Below are 20,594 nucleotides of genomic sequence, written 5' to 3'. Positions count from 1 at the left end.
CTCAATGGTGAAAGTGGCAGATGGCAGATCTGCTTACTTCCATTTCCAGTGAAGGAATGATTTGTAGGAACATGAAATCATTATTTTCTTTTACTCTTTTTGTAATGGGTATGTGCTAGGGTGGCCCTTTAAAGGGGCAGGCTCAGCAGCCCAGCTGATGGGCCCAGAACCAAACATGCAGAAGTGTGTAAACCCCAGCCAGCATAAGGCCAGTGAGCTGGAGGGCAGTACAAAGTGAGACCCGGAGCTGGGGAGTTATCCCCTGTATAATAATATACAGAAACTGTTGTGGGGCAGCACAGTGGGTTAGCATTGCTGCCTCACAGCGCCGAGGTCCCAGGTTTGATCCCGGCTCTGGGTCACTGTCCGTGTGGAGTTTGCACATTTTCCCCGTGTTTGCGTGGGTTTTGCTCCCATATACAAAAGATGTGCAGGGGAGATGGATTGGCCACGCTAAATTGCCCCTTAATTGGAAAAAAATGAATTAATTATTTTTTTAAATGAGCTGTTGTGAAAGAAGGTGAACTCATTTACAAATTTACAATCATAGGCTTGGTACAGCATCACACTCCCAGTGCAAACCTTGATGGGAGGCCAGATCTGATCAAGCCATGAGTTGGGCCTGCTTTTATCCCCTGGCTTAACAAGCCCCAAGTGCTGGTCCCCACCCCTTACCAAGGGTGCTCGTACTCAATGAATCTCACAGGGAGGTCAATGATTGTTTCCCCATGGTCCTCATGGGGGTGACAACACCCTGTATATCATGGGATCATAGAATTTACAGTGCAGAAGGAGGCCATTCAGCACATCAAGTCTGCACCGGCCCTTGGAAAGAGCACCTATTTCAGTCCACTTCTCCACCCTGTCACTATAGCCCATCGACAGTTTTAGACACTAGCGGGTAATTTAGCATGGCCAATCCATCTAAGCTGCACTTCATTGGATTGTGGGACGAAACCGGAGCACCCGGAGGAAACCCACGCAGACACGGAGAGAAAGTGCAAACTCCACACAGATAGACACCCAAGGCCGTAATTGAACCCTGGAACTGTGAGGCAGCAGTGCTAACCGCTGTGCTAACCACCATGCCACTGTGCCGCCCATTGTTTATCTGTGCCTGTATCAAACTTGTCTTTTATATTTTATATTAAACTTTTTGCGTTCACACTGTAAGTCTCCAGCATGTATATCACAAATCACCGTGTTGGCGACGAAGTAAAAACTTCACCCGCTGCGGTAGTGCTGAGTAATTGAGGGGAAAGGTCACGGAAAACTTTGTTGGAAAGTCAGGAGTCAACCATTTGTCGTTAAAAGTGAGTCAAAATGCCTATCATAGGCACATTGGAACCGATTGTCCAGGGGGCTGAGGATCGGAGTTAGTACATAGAATGACTCCGTTACTTCATCATAAGATCACTGATGAAGACAAACAGAAGGTGATCCTTCCTTCTGACAGTCTGGGGGCCTCAAACCTACAACTTGATAAGAACAAAGAACAAAGAAAGGTACAGCACAGGAACAGGCCCTTCGGCCATCCAAGCCTGTGCTAACCATCCTGCCCGTCTAAACTAAAATCTTCTACACTTCCTGGGTCCGTATCCCTCTATTCCCACCTTATTCATGTATTTGTCAAGATGCCCCTTGAATGTCACTATCGTCCCTGCTTCCACCATCTCCTCCGGCAGCGAGTTCCAGACACCCACTACCCTCTGTGTAAAAAACTTGCCTCTAAACCTTGCCCCTCGTACCTTAAACCTATGCCCCCTAGTAATTGACCCCTCCACCCTGGGAAAAAGCCTCTGACTATCCAATCTATCTATGCCCCTCATAATTTGTAGACCTCTATCAGGTCGCCCCTCAACCTCTGTCGTTCCAGTGAGAACAAACCAGGTTTATTCAACCGCTCCTCATAGCTAATGCCCTCCATACCAGGCAATATTATGGTAAATCTCTTCTGCACCCTCTCTAAAGCCTCCACATCCTTCTGGTTGTGTGGCGACCATAATTGAACACTGTACTCCAAGTGTGGCCGAACTAAGGTTCTATACAGCTGCAACATGACTTGCCAATTCTTATATTCCATGCCCGGCCAATGAAGGCAAGCATGCCGTATGCCTTCTTGACTACCTTCTCCACCTGTGTTGCCCCTTTCAGTGACCTGTGGACCTATACACCTAGATCTCTCTGACTTTCAATACTCTTGAGTGTTCTACCATTCACAGTATATTCCCTACCTGGATTAGACCTTCCAAAATGCATTACTTCACATTTGTCTGGATGAAACTCCGTCTGCCATCTCTCCGCTCGCGTCTCGAAAAGATCTAAATCCTGCTGTATCTGACGTGTTATCTGAGTTGGTCTAACATCGACTGCAACTGGATACAGTGAAACTAGAAACAGGCTTCTGACACAGTAGATGGTCCAACACTGTTTTATTGAACTTGCTGATTGCTGTACATAATCTGCTGGGGGGGGTGACACTCTATTAACCTAACTGATAATCTCCTACTGGCTTGACCAGACTAGCTCTCTACCACATGGTGATGATGTTCACTGGCTTGTGCAATGTGACTATCTCAGTAGCTGTGTCCTGTGAGAGAGGGAGAGCCTTAATGCCCTGTTGGCTTTATATTGGTGGTGTCCTGGCGGGATGGCTGCCATCTCGGTGGCCTTGTGGACAGGTGGGATCGCTGCCAGATTGGTGGCCTCGTGGTGCAAGACGTCCGGAGGAGGCATGATGACATGTGGAGAAGTGCGGTCTGGTGATGGGCAGGGAACTTTACGCAGCGCCCTCCTGTTGCGCTGTAAAATGGAGCCATCAGCCATTTGGACAACGAAAGACCTGGGAGCAGACTGTCTGACGACAACAGCTGGGGCTGACCAACCTCCCTCAAGCAGCTGAACACGAACAACATCGTCTGGAGCCAGCGCAGGCAGATCAGTGGCATGAACATCATACGTAATCTTTTGCCGGTCCCTGGATCACTGCACCTTCTGCAGCATCGTGAGGTGGTCAAGGTCTGGAACATGGATGGGTGGAACAGTCGTCCTCAGGTTGCGGTTCATGAGCAACAGCGTCGGGGACAAACCAGTCGACAGAGGGGTTGCCCTCTATTCCAATAGCGCCAGGTTGAAATCCGAGGCTGAGTCTGCAGCCTTGCACAGCAACCGCTTGACAATATGGACCCCTTTCTCAGCCTTCCCGTTTGATTGCGGGTAATGGGGACTGGATGTGATATGACTAAAGTGGTAGGATCGTGCAAAGTCGGACCACTCTTGGCTGTTGAAACATGGACCGTTGTCACTCATTACCGTGAGTGGTATCCCATGCCTGGCAAACATCTCTTTGCAGGCTTTGATGACTGACTTGGACGTGAGGTCCGACAGTTTCATCACTTCCGAGTAGCTGGAGAAGTAGTCGACCAGGGGCACGTAATCACGCCTATTTGCGTGAAAGAGGTCTATCCCCACCTTGAACCACGGAGAGGTCACTATCTCTTTTGCAGCGTTTCCTTGGACTGAGCTGGTTGAAACTTCTGGCATGTTGTGCAGTTGAGGACTGTGTTGGCAATGTCCTGGCTGATGCCAGGCCAGTAAACTGCCTGCCGAGCTCTGCATCGACATTTCCTGACCCCCAGGTGACCCTCATGGATCTGTCTGAGCACCATGGTTTGCATGCTTTGGGGAATGACGATTCTATCTAGTTTAAGAAGGATCCCCTCAACAACCGTCAGCTCGTCCTTAACATTGAAGAACTGGGGGCACTGCCCCTTTTGCCAGTTTTGGACGAGATGCTTCATCACGCGCTGCAGTAGGGGATGTTTGGCAGTTTCTTCGCGTATTTGGACCACTCGTTCATCAGTGGCTGGGAGGTTGCTGGCACACAACTGCACCTGTGCTTCAATGTGGCGAATGAAGTCGCCCTGTTCACACAGCGTGGTGACAGATCGGGATAGGGCATCAGCGATGATCAGCTCCTTACCCGGTGTGTAGATGAGATCGAAATCATATCGGCGGAGACTAAGAAGAATTCACTACAGCCGAGGAGTCATGTCATTTAAATCCTTCTGGATTATGTGGACTAAAGGCCTGTGGTCTGTTTCCACCGTGAACTTTAACAGGCCGTATACGTAGTTATGAAACTTGACTATTCCTGTCAGGATACCCAAGCACTCCTTTTTGATCTGGGCATAGCGTTGTTCGGTCGGAGACATGGCCCTGGAGGCGTGTGCCACTGGAGCCCAGGACGAGGAGTCGTCTCGCTGGAGGAGCACCGCCCTAATGCTGTCCTGGCTTGCGTCTGTGACTATCTTGGTATCCTTGGTTGGGTCAAAGAACACCAGTACCGGGGGCTGTAGTGAGCTTCGCCTTCAGCTCAAGCCAATCCGCTTGATGTGCGGGAAGCCACTGGAACATTGTCAGCTTTTTTAGGCGATGTCGTCGGGCCGTGGTGTGGGATGCCATGTTGGGAATGAATTTCCCGAGGAAATTCACCATCTCGAGGAAACGGAGGACCGCCTTTTTGTCCTCTGGGGTCTTCATGGCAATGATTGCCAGCACCTTGTCAGCGTCAGGTTGCACACCCTGCTGTGAAATGTGGTCACCCAGAAACTTGATAGCGGACCTAGCAAATGAGCATTTGGCCCTGTTGAGCTGGAGGCCATTTTCATGAATCCTCTGGAAAACCTGTTTGAGGCGAGCGATGTGATCTTCGGGCGTCGTGGACCAGATGATCACATCGTCCACATAGAATCGCACCCCCTCAATGCCCTCCATCATTTACTCTGTTATGCGATGAAATACTTCGGAAGCTGATATGATACCAAAAGGCATTCGGTTGTAGCAATACCTGCCGAACGGAGTGTTAAATGTGCACAGCTTCCGATTGGACTCGTCCAGCTGTATCTGCCAGAACCCACGGGAGGCGTCCAGCTTGGTAAAGAATTTGGCATGAGCCATCTCACAGGTTAACTCTTCACGCTTTGGGATCGGGTAGTGCTCTCGCATGATGTTGCGATTCAGGTCTTTGGGATCAATGCAAATGCGGAGTTCACCAGAGGGCTTCTTGACGCAGACCATGGAGCTGACCCAGTCTGTTGGTTCCGTGACCTTTGAGATGATACCCTGGTCTTGGAGCTCTCGTAGCTGCGTTTTCAGATGATCCATGAGAGGAGCCGGCACCCGGCGTGGTGCATGGATGACTGGGATGGCATTCGGTTTGAGCAATATCTTGTAACGATATGGGAACATTCCCATTCCATCAAACACGCTGTGGTATTGCGTGAAAATGTCGTCTATCTCATCCTGGAGATTTACATTGGGCGAGGCAGTTGCCGGTGTCGAGGACATGGCACGGACGCGCTGGACCAGATTTAGGAGTTTGCATGCGCGAGCACCGAGCAGGGATCCCTTGTCATGCAGGACGATCTCGAATCGTAACGTCGCTTTGATTGCCTTGTGTGATACACCTAGCTGACACGATCCACTGGCAGCTATGGCATTGCCATTGTAGTCAAGGAGCTGGCAGGCTGGTGGAAGAATACTAGGTTAGTCTCGGATGTTGTCGAGGTCCGACTGTGATATGAGGTTTGCAGATGCGCCAGTATCCAATTTAAATCGGATGCGAGACTGGTTAACCGTGATGACAGCACACCACTCGTCATCAGGATCCACACTGAGGATTGAAAGGCAGTTTGCAGGCACGGTGGAAGCCAGCTCGCGCGTGGTGATTATACCCACCCAGTATGGAGACTCGAGGCAGTCAGCATCAGAGTCCGTTGGGCTGTCGGGATCCGGATCCTGCATGCCTTGTTGTACGCAGTGGACATGTCTGCGCTGCAGCTGGGATCTCTGGCTGTTGGTCGGGTGGAGCAGACCTGCATAAGGCCGCGTAATGCCCAGGCTTTCCACACTGTAGACATCGCCTTCCTTTGGCTGGACATTGCCGCTTTAAATGGGCGGAGCCACAATTTGGACACGTCATGACGCTGATGTCAGCGCGTTCTGTGCGCCATTGCGCATGTGCAGTGCGGTCGGCCGACGTTCGCACATGCGCATCGGGGTCTTCGGCCTCGTCATCCATCCGGTCGTGGCAAAATGGCCACTCTCCTCGATGCTCAGGCCTTGCATTTTTGTGATGGCCTGCACCCTTTCTGCCTCGTGGGAGGCTAGTTTCGCATTTTCTGCCGCCCTGATGCGGGAGTAACGTTTCCTGGCATGCTCATGGACAACGCACGTTTCAATGGCGATGGAGAGGGTCAACTGTTTGATTTTGAGGAGCTGCTCCCGCAGGGAGACGGGCTGGACCCCGAAAACGATCTGATCCCAGATCATGGAATCAGCCGTCGAGTCATAATTACATGACTGCGCTAGGATGCGCAGCTGGGTCAAGAAGGACTGAAAAGGCTCATCCTTACACTGAAGCCTCTGTTGGAAGATGTCCCGTTCAAAGATCTCATTCACCTCGACTTCGCAGTGGTTGTCAAATTTCAGCAGAACCGTCTTGAACTTTGTCTTGTCTTTGCCATCGGCAAACGTGAGCGAGTTATAGATGTGGATGGCGTGATCCCCCGCAGTTGACAGGAACAGCGCAATCTTTCTGGCATCCGATGCTGCCTCAAGGTCGGAGGCCTCGATATACAGGAGGAACTTCTGTTTGAAGACTTTCCAGTTGGCGCCGAGGTTGCCGGAGATCCGGAGTTGCGGAGGAGGTTGGATCTTTTCCATGCCGCTGGATGGCTGCGTGCTGGTCGTTGCAGATTCACTAGAGGTAGGTTTGTTAGAGTTAATAACTACCTGGGGCCATGATGTGCTGTCTGAGTTGGTCTAACATCGACTGCAACTGGATGCAGTGAAACGAGAAACAGATTTCCGACACAGGAGATGGTCCAACACTGTTTTATTGAACCTGCTGATTGTTGTACATAATCTGCTGTGGGCTGACACTCTATTAACCTAACTGATGACCGCCTACTGGCTTGACCAGACTAGCTCTCTACCACATGGTGATGATGTTCACTGGCTTGTGCACTGTGACTATCTCAGTAGCTGTGTCCTGTGAGAGAGGGAGAGTCTTAATGCCCTGTGGGCTTTATAGTGGTGGTGTCCTGTCTGGTGATTGGTTGTTCTGTGTCATGTGTGTTCATTGGTTATCCTGTGTGTCAATTACTGCCTGTCTGCATCTCATGATGTACATGAGTGGATATTATGACAGTATCCTCTGACAGTCCTCATCGCTATCCGCAATTCCACCAAACGTTGTGTCATCTGCAAACTTACTAATCAGACCAGTTACATTTTCCTCCAAATCATATACTACGAACAGCAAAGGTCCCAGCACTGATCCCTGCGAAACACCACTAGTCACATCCCTCCAATTAGAAAAGCACCCTTCCATTGCTACTCTCTGCCTTTTATGAGCTAGCCAGTTCTGTATCCACCTTGCCAGCTCACCCCTGATCCCGAGTGACTTCACCTTTTGTACCAGTCTACCATGAGGGACATTGTCAAAAGCCTTACTGAAGTCCATATAGACAACATCCATTGCCCTACCTGCATCAATCATCTTTGTGACCTCTTCGAAAAACTATCAAGTTAGTGATGGGGGGGGACTTCTGGTGGCGGCGATGATCGAGTGAGCTGCACATTCAGCGGGCTCTCACTCCGGCGGGGTTTTAGGGGCTGATTCCCCGCGATAGCGGGACTGAGGAGCGGCAAAAAGGCGGCCGCGGAAGTGCAGGAGAGTGGGCTGCAGTACATGGAACCGCGGGAGTCGAGGAAGCAGAGGAAGAGAGAGAGAAAGGGACAGAGGCAAGGAGCAGAGGAAGCTGACCTGGAACCTAAGATGGCGGACACACGGACCTCGGACTCAGCAATCCAGCAGGCGCTGGATAACATGCTCCAGGTCATGAAGAGCAGTTTTGAGGCGCTGAAGCGGGACAACTTGGACCCACTTCAGAAGGCAGTGGATCAGCTGAATCAGAGGCTGGATGCTCAAGATGTAAAAGTTAAGGAGCTGGGAGAGGCGGTGGAGGAACAGGCGGATGCGCAGACGATTGCGGCGTTAGAAATCGACGGGCTGAAGGAGCGGCAAAGAAGACTGCTGGTCAGAGTGGAGGAGCTGGAGAATAGAGCCCGCAGGAATAATCTGAGGATCATCGGCCTCCCGGAGGGGGCTGAGGGAGCTGATGCCACAGCGTTTGTAGCAGACCTATTGATGCAGCTGATGGGGGCCGAAGCCTTTACGTGACTGCCGGAGCTGGAGGGGGCATACAGAGTGCAGGCGAGGCAGGGGCGGCCGGGCGCCCCCCCCCCCCCCCCCCCCCCCCCCCCCCCCCCCCCCCCGCCCGATGGTGATTAGGTTCCACAGGTTTGTGGACAAGGAGCGGGTGCTGCAGTGGGCAAAGAGCGCCAGGAGCAGCACGTGGAACAACAGTGTCCTCCGCATTTACCAGGACCTAAGCCAGGAGGTGGCTTGGCGGCGAGCAGCCTTTAAACAAGTCAAGGAGGTGCTGTTCAAGAAGCACGTGAAGTTTGGTCTGCTGTTCCCGGCCCGTCTTTAGGTCACGCACCAGGGTCAACACCACTACTTCCCGAGCCTGAAGAAGCGATGGACTTTGCGAGGGATCAGGGGCTGGTCCCTAAAAGAGGTCCCACGGGCGCGAATTAGGACCCGAGAACCATCGTATGAAGGGACGCCGAATGTGCCTGGACCGCTGTTCAACGGTTTGCTGGGTTAAAGGTGCCAAGTGGGACATTTGGGACTCTTCCCTTTGTTTTTGGTTACTGGTTTTTTCTTTGGGTTTTTTTTTGTTCTCCTTCCTCTTTTTTCTGTTTTTTCCTTTTTGTGTGGATTTTTACTTTTTGTGGGACTCGCTGAGTGCACTGGAGCCGGTATTGTATCTAAGGGTGGCCGGTCAGTGAGGGGGGTTAAGACGTGGGTTGGGGGGTTTTTGTTTTGCTGATGTTCATGCCTTGTCTGTGCCAGTGAGTTTGCTCCAGCGGGTTGGAGAGGGGGATGGGGCATCGGGGAGTGGGGATGAGGACGGGGAAACAATGGGAATGAGACAGGGGGGCGCCGGAGTGAGGAGTCACCGGGCTAGCAGATTGGCTAGTCAAGGGAGTCAGGTGGGGGGGGGGGGGGGGGGAGAGAATACAGCCAATGGGCGGGGGGGGGGGGGTTACGTGGGGATGTTGCTACGGGGGGGGAGGGGGGTGTTGTTCTGCTGACGTGGGAAGGCTTTGAAGTAGGCAGTGGGAAGGAGGTCGAGGGTGGAGGCAGTCAAGAGGCGGGCCAAGAATGGCGCGACGCACGGGCCGGGGGCCAGCCTGTGAAAGGCTATGGCTGACCGGCGGGAGGGGGGGGGGGGGGGGGGGGGGGGGGGGGGGGGGGTTGTGCCCGGGGGTGGGTTGTGCCCCCCAACCAGGCTGATCACCTGCAATGTCAGGGGACTGAATGGGCCGGTTAAGAGGGCGCGGGTGTTCGCGCGTTTGCGGGCTCTGAGGGCGGACGTAATTATGTTGCAGGAGACACATCTGAAAGTGTCTGACCAAACCAGGCTAAGGAAGGGCTGGATTAGCCAGGTCTTCCATTTGGACTTGGACTCAAAGTCCAGGGGTGTGGCAATCATGATCAACAAGCGCGTGCAATTTGAGGCGGAGGGTATAGCCGCAGACAGGGGGGGCAGATACCTAATGGTAAGGGGCAGACTGGAGGGGAGAAGAGTAGTCCTGGTGAATATATATGCCCCGAACTGGGACGACGTGGACTTTATTAAAAGAGTGCTGGGTAAGATCCCGGACCTGGACTCTCGTAGGCTAATAATGGGGGGGGGGGGCTTTAACATGGTCCTGGATCCGGCTCTGGATCGGTCGTGTCCCAGAACGGGTAGACTCCCAGCAATGGCAAGGGAGCTGAAAGGGTTTATGGAGCAAATGGGGGCAGTGGACCCCTGGAGAGCCAGACAGCCGACAGGAAGGGGCTGCTCGTTTTACTCGCACGTCCATAAAGTATATTCTAGAATAGACTTCTTTGTCCTAAGCAGGGACTGTATAGGGGAGGTAAAGAACACGGAATATTCGGCGGCAATCACTATCTCGGACCATGCCCCGCACTGAGGAGACCTGTAGGTCGGAGGGGCGAATCACTAACGCCCACAATGGAGGCTAGACATGGGACAGTTGTCGGAGGAGGGGATCTGTGAGAGGCTTCGGAGGTGTATCCAAAACTACTTGCAGGTGAATGACACGGGGGAGGTCTCAGCGGCGACCCTGTGGGAGGCGCTAAAGGCAGTAGTGCGGGGAGAGTTGATCTCAATTGGGGCACACAGGGCCAAGGCGGACAGGGCAGAGATGGACAGATTGGTAAGGGAAATGGGTCGGACAGACGAGGAACAGGCGGAGTCCCCGGGGGAGGATTTACTCAGGGAGAGGCAGAGACTACAGGCGGAACTGGGTGCGCTATCCACGAGTAGGGCCATGGAACAGCTTAGGAAGGCGAGGGGTGTGGTGTACGAGCATGGGGAAAAGGCTAGCAGATTGTTAGCGCAGCAACTCAGGAAGAGGGAGGCGGCCAGGGAAATAAGTAGAGTGATGGATGGGGAGGGGTGCAGAGTGGAGGACCCGGTAGGATTGAATAAGTTATTCCGGGACTTCTATAGCAAGCTGTACACTTCGGAGCCCCCGGAAGAACCGGAGGAGATGAAAAGGTTTCTGGACGGGTTAACCTTCCCAACAGTAGGTGGGGGGCGAGTGGATGAGCTGGGGGCCCCGATTAGAGTGGAGGAGGTATTGGGGGGCCTAAAGGCCATGCAGTCGGGGAAAGCCCCGGGGCCGGATGGATACCCAGTAGAGTTTTACAAGAAGTTCTCTGAGTTAGTTGGTCCGGTCTTGGTGAGGGTTTTTAATGAGGCAAGGGACAGAGGGACCGTGCCGCCGACGATGTCGCAAGCCACTATATCACTGATATTGAAGCGGGGTAAAGACCCGGAAGCGTGCGGGTCATACAGGCCAATCTCCCTGATTAATGTTGATGCCAAACTCCTGGCAAAGGTACTGGCGATTAGAATTGAGGACTGCGTACCGGAGGTGATTGGGGAGGACCAAACTGGGTTCGTGAAAGGCAGGCAGCTGTCGGCCAACTTGAGAAGATTGCTCAATGTGATCATGATGCCCCGACGGTCAAGGAGGTGGAGGCAGTGGTGGCGATGGATGCCGAGAAGGCCTTTGACCGGGTGGAGTGGGGCTATCTGTGGGAGGTGCGTGGACAGTTTGGGTTCGGGGAGGGACTGGTGAATTGGATCAAGCTATTATATCAGGCACCGAGGGCCAGCGTCAGGACATTTAGAGAAGTGTCAGAGTATTTAGACTATACCGCGGGACCAGACAGGGCTGTCCGCTCTCCCCGCTGCTGTTTGCGCTGGCCATAGAGGTGCTGGCGATTGCGCTGAGAGCCGCAAAAGGATGGAAGGGGATGGTTGGAGGCGGGGTGGAACACAGGGTCTCCCTTTATGCGGACGACCTGTTCCTGTACGTGTCGGACCCATTGGCCGGGATGGGAAGTATACTGGAAACATTGAGGAAGTTCGGCCAGTTCTCAGGGTACAAATTAAATATGGCCAAGAGTGAAATGTTTGTGGTGCAGGCAAGAGGCCAGGAGAACAGATTGAGAGGGCTACCGTTTGGGCTGGTTGAGGAAAATTTCCGGTATTTGGGAATCCAGGTGGCACGAGACTGGGGCAGGCTGCACAAGTTAAATTTGGCCAGGGTGGTGGAACAAATGAAGGGAGAGTTTTGGAGATGGGATGCACTCCCGCTGTCGCTGGCAGGGAGGGTGCAGACTGTAAAGATGACAATCCTCCCTAGATTCCTGTTTGTTTTTCAGTGCATCCCGATCTTTGTCCCACAGTCCTTCTTCAAAAGGGTTAACAAGATGATCATGAGCTTCGTCTGGGCGGGAAAATCCCCGCAGGTGAAGAAGGTGATGCTTGAGAGGAGCCGCAGCGAGGGAGGGGTGGCATTGCCGAGTCTGATTAACTATTACTGGACGGCTAATATCGCTATGATAAGGAAGTGGATGGTGGGTACGGGGTCTATCTGGGAGCGGGTGGAGGCGGCTTCGTGCAGGGGCTCCAGCTTGGCAGCCCTGGTCACGGCTCCTCTATCGCTGCCGCCGGCCAGGTACTCCACCAGCCCGGTAGTGGCGGTGACCCTGCGGATCTGGGGCCAGTGGAGGGGTCATGTAGGGGAGGTGGGGGCGTCTGTCTGGGCGGCAATCTGTGACAACCATCGGTTTTCCCCCGGGAGTATGGATGGGGGGTTTCGAGCATGGCGGTGGGCGGAGGTGGGAAGGGTGGGTGATATGTTCCTGGAAGGGAGCTTTGCGAGTTTGAGGAGCTTGGAGGAGAAATTTGGTCTGTTAAGGGGAAACGATTTCAGGTACCTACAGTTGCGGGACTTTGTCCGTAGACAGGTCCCATCCTTGCCACGCCTCCCGCCAATGGGGATCCAAGACAGAATAGTCTCTAGGGGGGAGGGTAGAGTCTCTGATGTTTAGAAGGTGCTCATGAAGGGGGAAGGGTCCCAGACAGAGGAACTAAAACTCAAATGGGAGGAGGAGCTCGGCGGGGAAATGGAGGACGGGCTGTGGGCAGAAACCCTGAGTAGGGTGAATTCGACCGCAACATGTGCCAGGCTCGGCCTGATTCAATTTAAAGTCGTTCACCGGGCCCACATGACGGTGGCCCGGATGAGCAAATTCTTTGGGGTAGAGGACAAATGCACTAGGTGCGCAGGAGGACCAGCGAACCACGTACACATGTTTTGGACATGCCCGATGCTTAGGGGGTACTGGGAGGGATTTGCAGGGATCATGTCCCGGGTACTAAAAACAATGGTGGCGATGGGTCCGGGGGTGGTAATGTTTGGGGTTTCGGAAGACCCGGGAGTTCAGGGTGAGAAAGAGGCCGATGTTTTGGCCTTTGCTTCCCTGATAGCCCGGCGACTAATATTATTGGCATGGAGGGACTCAAAGCCCCCAAGACTGAGTTGTGGCTTGCGGACATGTCGAGTTTTCTGGGGATGGAAAAAATTACGTTCGCCTTGAAGGGATCTGTACAGGGGTTCGCCCGAAGGTGGCAACCATTCATTGACTTCTTTGCGGGAGAGTGAGCGTCAGCAGGGGCGGGGGAGGTTAGAGTAGAGTAGAGTAGGAAGGATAAAATGGCGGGTAGTGCCGATGGGAGAGGAACGGGCTTGTGCAGTATGTTACGATTGAAGTATTGAATCTCCGTGGATGTTTGCACATTTTTGCCTTTTTTGCTTTCTTTTTGTTGATGTCTGTAATTGTTTACAATGCCGAAAAACTACCTCAATAAAATTGTTTGTTTAAAAAAAAAGTTAGTGATAGGGGAATCTGACTTCCCCTGAGGTACCCGACCAGTCAGGTCTTTCAACCAGCTGGTCAAACTAGTGAAGGCCTGGAGACAAAGATCTATGTAAACCCAAGCGCAACGTCCAAATTCTTTAGAGCCAGGCCCATTCAGTATGCCCTGCACCTAAAGGTGGAAACCGAGCTGAAACACGTTGAGGATTTGGGCATCATAAGACCAGTCCAATTCTCAGTTAGTCCCTGACCTCAAACAGGGCATGTCAGGGCAGCATGGTGGCGCAGTGGTTAGCATTGCTGCCTCACAGCGCCGAGGTCCCAGGTTCGATCCTGGCTCTGGGTCACTGTCCCTACGGAGTTTGCACATTCTCCCCATGTTTACATGGATTTCGTCCCCACAGCCCAAAGATATGCAGGGTAGGTGGATTGGCCGCACTAAATTTCCCCTTAATTGGGAAAAAATGAATTGGGTACTCTAAATTTATTTTTTTTAAAGAAAAAAAAAACAGGGCATGTCCATCAGAATCTGGCCATACAGGTAGACAGGTACCCAGGATCGAAGACCTCTATGCCAAGCTGGTAGGAAGCCTTACCTATTCAAAGTTGAACCTCAGCCACACCAATCTCCAGTTAGATTGGTGGCCAAAACATTGGCTCCATTGCATCAACTGATATGGAAACATCAAAGATGCCAATGGAGGGAGCCGCAAGAAAAATCTTTTGAAATGGTGAAGCAAGACTTGCAGTCCTCAGACCTCTTGGTCCATTACGACAAAGGAAATCCACCGTCCTGACTTGCGATGCTTCGCCGTAGAGGATTGGAGCTGTGTTGTCCCACAAAATGGACGATGATTTGGAATGCCCCATTTCTTTTGCTTCGAGGAGCTAATCTGAGGCAGAATGGAACTACTCCCATATAAAAAATGAATGGATTGGAGTGATATACGGTGTGAAGAAATTCCACCATTATGTCTACAGCTGCTGATTTATCATAATAATGGACCACAAACCTCTCTTAGGATTGGAGAGAGGAGGGAAGATAAGCCAATCCCCCCAATAGCTTCAGCAAGGGTGCAGCGTTGGACCTTGTTGCTCGTAGTCTATCACCACACGTTTCAGCATAGGCCAGACACCCAGAATAGGAGCGCTAACGCATTGAGCTGGATTTCCCTTCAAAAGAGCTTTCCATCTTCTGCACTGTAAATTCAATGATTCTATGATTCATCTCCACCAGAAATAATACCGACTTTGAACTTTCTGAACACATTACTTGCCGATCATAATTGAAACTGGACCCGTCAAGATCCAGTCCTATCCAAGGTACAAAGGATGATACAGATTGGTTGGCACCATGCCAAAGCCAAGAGTATGAGACCATGCAGCACACATTGTGATAAACACATATTCGAATACAGTGTGATCTTATGGGGATATGGGTGGCTGTTCCTCCCTCAGCAAGGGAACATCTTTTACAGGAGGCCCACCCAGGGCAAACTAAGATGAAGATGCTGGTATGCAGCTGTATATAGTGGCCTGGGATCGGTAAGGCTGTTGAGGAATTGGCTCAGCAGTGCACCCCATGTCATTACCCCCATTGGCCAGCACTCACCCCTAGGAATGGTCAGGTCGTCACTGGACCAGGGTTCAGTTTGACTATGAAGACCCCTTTCTGGGCTGAATGTTCTTCGTCCTGGTGAACAGCCATTCCAAGTGGTTAATGGTTCAGGAGATGGGGCACCAAAACCTCGTCAGCAACAGTCAACACCTTACATTGTGTATTTGCAATTCAAGATCTGCTGGAGTCCAACACCTCGGATAATGGTACTGTAAGGGACCTTCCTGTTTATTCCCTTATTTCCCCTTTCTTTTATTTTGCCTTTATCACTTTGATCCATAGAACAGTACAGCACATAACAGGCCCTTCGGCCCTCGATGTTGTGCCGAGCAATGATCACCCTACTCAAACCCACGTATCCACCCTATACCCATAACCCAACAACCCCCCCCCCCCCCCCTTTAACCTTACTTTTTAGGACACTACGGGCAATTTAGCATGGCCAATCCACCTAACCCGCACATCTTTGGACTGTGGGAGGAAACCGGAGCACCCGGAGGAAACCCACGCACACACGGGGAGGACGTGCAGACTCCACACAGACAGTGACCCAGCCGGGAATCGAACCTGGGACCCTGGAGCTGTGAAGCATTTATGCTAACCACCATGCTACCGTGCTGCCCCCAATGACCCATGGGCGATTAATAGACATGTATCTTTAAGTCAAGCAGCAGAGAGAATGAGGATTTCAGAAGTTACAGGAGAGAACACTCTGCTAGTCTCTGCAAGTTTGAACAGGAGCTTCAGGCATTTTTGCATCAAGGCGAGAGATGGGGGTGGGACTCGGTTTGATTAATGGCTGGGGGTGGGGGGCAATAAATTGGTCCAAAAGGCTGTTCTCTGCCCGGTAGCAGGTGGTCATTCAATCCTATCCCAGTGGAATGATTTTCAGAGTCCCAAGGATTTCAGTTTGACTCATGGAAGCACATGGACAAGGACTTACTCTCTCTCCTCTGTGATATCCCCAGAAAGGCTGTGAATGCTGTTTTCCTGAAGCTGCAAAGAACCTGAATGAATGAATCTACAGGGAAACCATTACAGGCTGCAGCCAAAGACCAGGACTCTCTCTCTCCAGAAAGGTTGTGAGCGCTGTATCTCTGAAACTACAGGGACCTGAATGAATCTGCAGTAAAACCTCGAACTGAAAGCAAAGTTTGAAGGCGCTACAAACCACCATCTGAGACAAAGGCTGTTTTTCCCTTTTACTTATGATTTTCTACTCCTTTCTTCCCCTCAATCGCTGACTGTCTAGTGTGGGGGTGTAGAGGATGGGGGGCAAGTTAAAGCAGGGAATTAGGAGTTAAATAATAGCCAACCAGTTGTATTTGTTGCATATTTGATTACAGGGCATGCTATTCATAACAAGGATTTGTGTTTATAATTACAAACTTGGCGACTGTAAGTATTGGGCAGCTAAGGCCCAAAGACTGGGTATTTTTAAAAGAATTATTGGTTAATTCACTTGTCTTGCAACTCTGGGTCACGTGGGGCTGGAATTGACCGTGCGCTAGCCCAGGGTGCCATAATAGTACTTCTTCCAGGGTCGACTTCCAGACTTTTGTTTGGGCAAATGGGATTCGGCACATAAGGACAACACCATACCACCCTTCCTCCAATGGCTTAGCTGAAAGAGCTGTGCAGACTTTTAAGAACTCAGGCAGGCAGTCCAACGAACAACTGCAACTGCGACTTTCCAGTTTTTTGTTGCAGTACAATACTTATTCAACAATGGGCGTGACACCTGCTGATGGGTCATCATCTTCGGACTCACCTCGGCTTGGTGTTTCCAAATTTGGCGGGGAGGGTGGAGACACGCCTGACCTCACAGAAAGACTAGCATCTGCGAGGAAAGGAGTCAATTTGTTTTGTGTGGGAGACCCAGTTTTGGTCCTCAATTTTTTCTCGGGGCCATCCTGGTTAGCCAGTTGCATCGTGGCCCATTTGGGACCTGTGGCGTATGTGGTCAAGGTTGCTGGTCGAACTCATGAGTAGTAGGTCAGCAACCCCGAGTCCAAAGTGGGTGGATCCTGATGACATTGATGGTGTATCTGTGAGTGTCCCTGTGCATGGGGAGTCACAGGTTGAGGAGGTAACCATATCAGTGGTACCAATATAGAGTGGTGAACCTGATGGTTATGTTGCTGAGTCTGGGGCACTCTACTCTGTCCAGCCTTCTCATGATTTTCAAAATCTCTATCAAATCTTTTCTTAGTATTCTTCTCTCCAAGGAGCACTGACCCATTCTCTCCAACCTATCCTCATAGCTGAAGTTTCTCATTCCTGGAACCATTCTTGTAAACCTCTTCTGTTCGCTCTCCAATGTATTCACATCCTTCTTAAAGTGTGGCACCCAGAACTGTACACAATATTCCAGATGAGATCTTTTGTTTCAAAGAAATTTAGAGTACACAATTATTTTTTTTCTAATTAAGGGGTAACTTAGCGTGGCCAATCCACCTACCATACACATCTTTGGGTTGTGGGGGTGTGAGACTCACACAGACACGGGGAGAATGTGCAAACTCTACACAGACAGTGACCCAGGGCCGGAATCGAATCCGGGTCCTCGGCGCCGTGAGGCAGCAATGCTAACCACTGCGCCACCCTGCTGCCCTCCAGCTGAGATCTAACTAGTGCCTGAAATCTAATTATTTTGTTAAATTTAGAGTACCCAATTCATTTTTCCAATTAAGGGGCAATTTTTTAGCGTGGCCAATCCACCTACCCTGCACATCTTTTGGGTTGTGGGGGCAAAACGTGGAGAATGTGCAAACTCTACACGGACAATGACCCAGAGCCGGGATCGAACCTGGGACCTCTGCTGTGAGCGAACTCTAATTCAGTATTAACTTTAAAAAGGAAATTGGCTTATGCAGGAAAGGGAAAAATGTACAGGGTTATGAGGACAGACTAGGGTAATGGGACTAATTGGATTATACTTTTGAAGAGCCAACACAAGCCTGATGGGCTGAATGGCCTCTTTCTGGGGTATATGGTTCCATGATTCTAATGTTACTTAGGTAAGCATGACAGTTACTTTTTAGATCATTACATTTAGGTAGATTCATGTTAAAATACCTCCAAGTGATTCGGACAATTAAATATGTGTTGAAGTGTAATAAATGTTGTCTGGGAGGTAAACACAGTAGCCATTCTGCATCATAAAAGGCCAGAAAAATCATGGGGGGAAAAACTCCTGGTTGAGACAATATTAATGAGTTGTAGCTTTGAAAGTTTTCTATTTGTATTGCTGGAGTCTATGATTTTATTGGACTATTTGAAGTTATTCAGTACCGAGGCAACTAACACAACAAACAACCTCATGCCTACTTTGGGGAGTGGGTGGAGAATTCATGTTTGGATTGTTTTACGGTAACTTAGCACAGTCAAGAATGTGAGCTAAATATAGCCTCACATTTAATTTTGTTTCTTTGCTCTGCTGGCACCTCACCAAACTCGACAAAATCTATTGACGTCATCTAACTAGCACCTGTTGAATAATCGTGGCCTCTCTTCAATCCTGCAAGGTGTCCTGTACAATGGTCCATATCCTTCATCTCGGTGTCTCACTGACAAAAAAAACCTTCTGCTACAGTTACTGTCCAACGGAAGTCCCCCTTTCAATATAAAATAGACAGCTTCCAGAAGCTGCTGCCTGCTCAGAGCCCATTCGTCAGTAATTAGCATACGATTCCATTTGTGATGACATAATTCAACTGGGCCAAACTTGTTTTCCCTTGCAAATATAGATACAATTACACACGTGGATACATGCACAGATACACACACACACACACATTCATTAATAGACGTACACATTCACATTAATACACACACACACAACTGCATGCAAACATTTACAGACAGACATACACCATGCAATCACAAAACTATCTTTCTATTTTTCTCTTGTTCCCTGACCAGACTTTGTTTTAATGTATTTTATTCCAAACGTGTGTAAAAACAGCAACATATACAAAAACACACTCCACAAACTCACAGTTCCCTGACCAGACTTAAAGAACAACGTGACAAAGAGCTCAGTGGATGCATATACGACATTGTGTGTTGATTGTGCCTTTAGAGTTACATGCTCTTCTTGTGCCTCATTGCCCACTCCCCGCCCAACATAACAAGTGAAGTCAGCAGGTGATATTGGAGAGGAGGGGGCTTTGTATAGACGAAAAGCACGTCCAACAAACTAATGTTTAAACAGGGCTCTTCAGATTAAAGGTTTTTCGTAGTTGCTGATCTGCTGGAGTGCTATTCAGTTATGCTGAACATCTCTAATTTCAGTCCAATTAGTCCCTGCCAGGATTTTTGATCTATTAGTCCGAGAGGGATTTCAGATCATTTACACTAGGATAATGCTATTAAATTTAATCCAGTTAACAAGAAAATAATAACCCTGCTTCTGAAAATGTCCATTAATTCCTGACAGCTTTTCTGAGGAAATAGTATTTCTCGCACAACACATCAGTTTGGGACTGTGAAGGTAGTTAACACATTGCAGGGAGGATATTAGGCAAAATTAAAGGATAACCTTTCCTCATAAGGCCTTAGCTGAACAGAACACACAGGTACAATGTGGATGTTTTTTGATTCAATACAAGGGGCCTGAATTGTTCTTCAGCTGGCTGATGGTGTCAAGACCCGAGGTGGAGGTCAGAAGTCAAGGATTTGGCTTTCTGTCTATTTGAAGCAGAGGACTGTCTACAAGGTGTCCCAAGGGAAAGGGCACAAGGTATCTGCTGATGTGATTGGAGTTTTCCCCAGCTGGTGGGTACCAAAGGAACTGGAGCGCATGGTACATTGAACAGCATTATCCTTTGATGCTTCATCAAATCGTAGAATCCCTACAGTGCAGAAGGAGGGCATTCAGTCCATTGAGTCTGTACCGACGCTTCAAAAGAGCATTCTACCCATGTTCACTACCCCATCCATATCACATAATCTGCACATCCCTGGACATTAAGGGCCAGTTTATCATGGCCAATCCCCTAACCTGCTTATCTTCGGACTGTGGGAAGAAACCGGAGCACCCGGAGGAAACCCACGCAGACGCGGGGACAACGTGCAAACTCCACACAGACAGAGACTGTTTGTCTCTGACAGCAAGGCTGGAATTGATAATAATAATAATCGAATAATCTTTATTATTGTCACAAGTAGGCTTACATTATCACTGCAATGAAATTACTGTGAAAATCCCCTAGTGGCCACACACTCAGGCGCCTGTTAGGGTACACCGAGGGAGTATTCAGAATGCCCAATTCACCTAAAAAGCACATCTTTCGTGACTTGTTGGAGGAAACCAGAGCACCCAGAGTAAACCCACGCAGACACGGGGAGAATGTGCAGACGCCACACAGAGAATGACCCAAGCCGGGAATCGAATCTGGGACCCTGAAGCTGTGAAGCAACTGTGCTAACCACTGAGCTACTGTGCCACCAGAACTCAGGTCCCTGGCACTGTGAGGCAGCAGTTCTAACCAGTGTCCCTTCATGCCGTGCCAGTAATTTGGAATTCACTGCCTGAGTTTCTGTAAAAAAAAGGAAAACTTTTATTTTAATTGATGCAGTCATTCAAATTGA

The sequence above is a fragment of the Scyliorhinus canicula genome, chromosome 1, assembly GCF_902713615.1.
Source record: "Scyliorhinus canicula chromosome 1, sScyCan1.1, whole genome shotgun sequence".
In the NCBI taxonomy this organism is placed as follows: Eukaryota; Metazoa; Chordata; class Chondrichthyes; order Carcharhiniformes; family Scyliorhinidae; genus Scyliorhinus; species Scyliorhinus canicula.
This window is presented reverse-complemented; position numbering follows the sequence as displayed.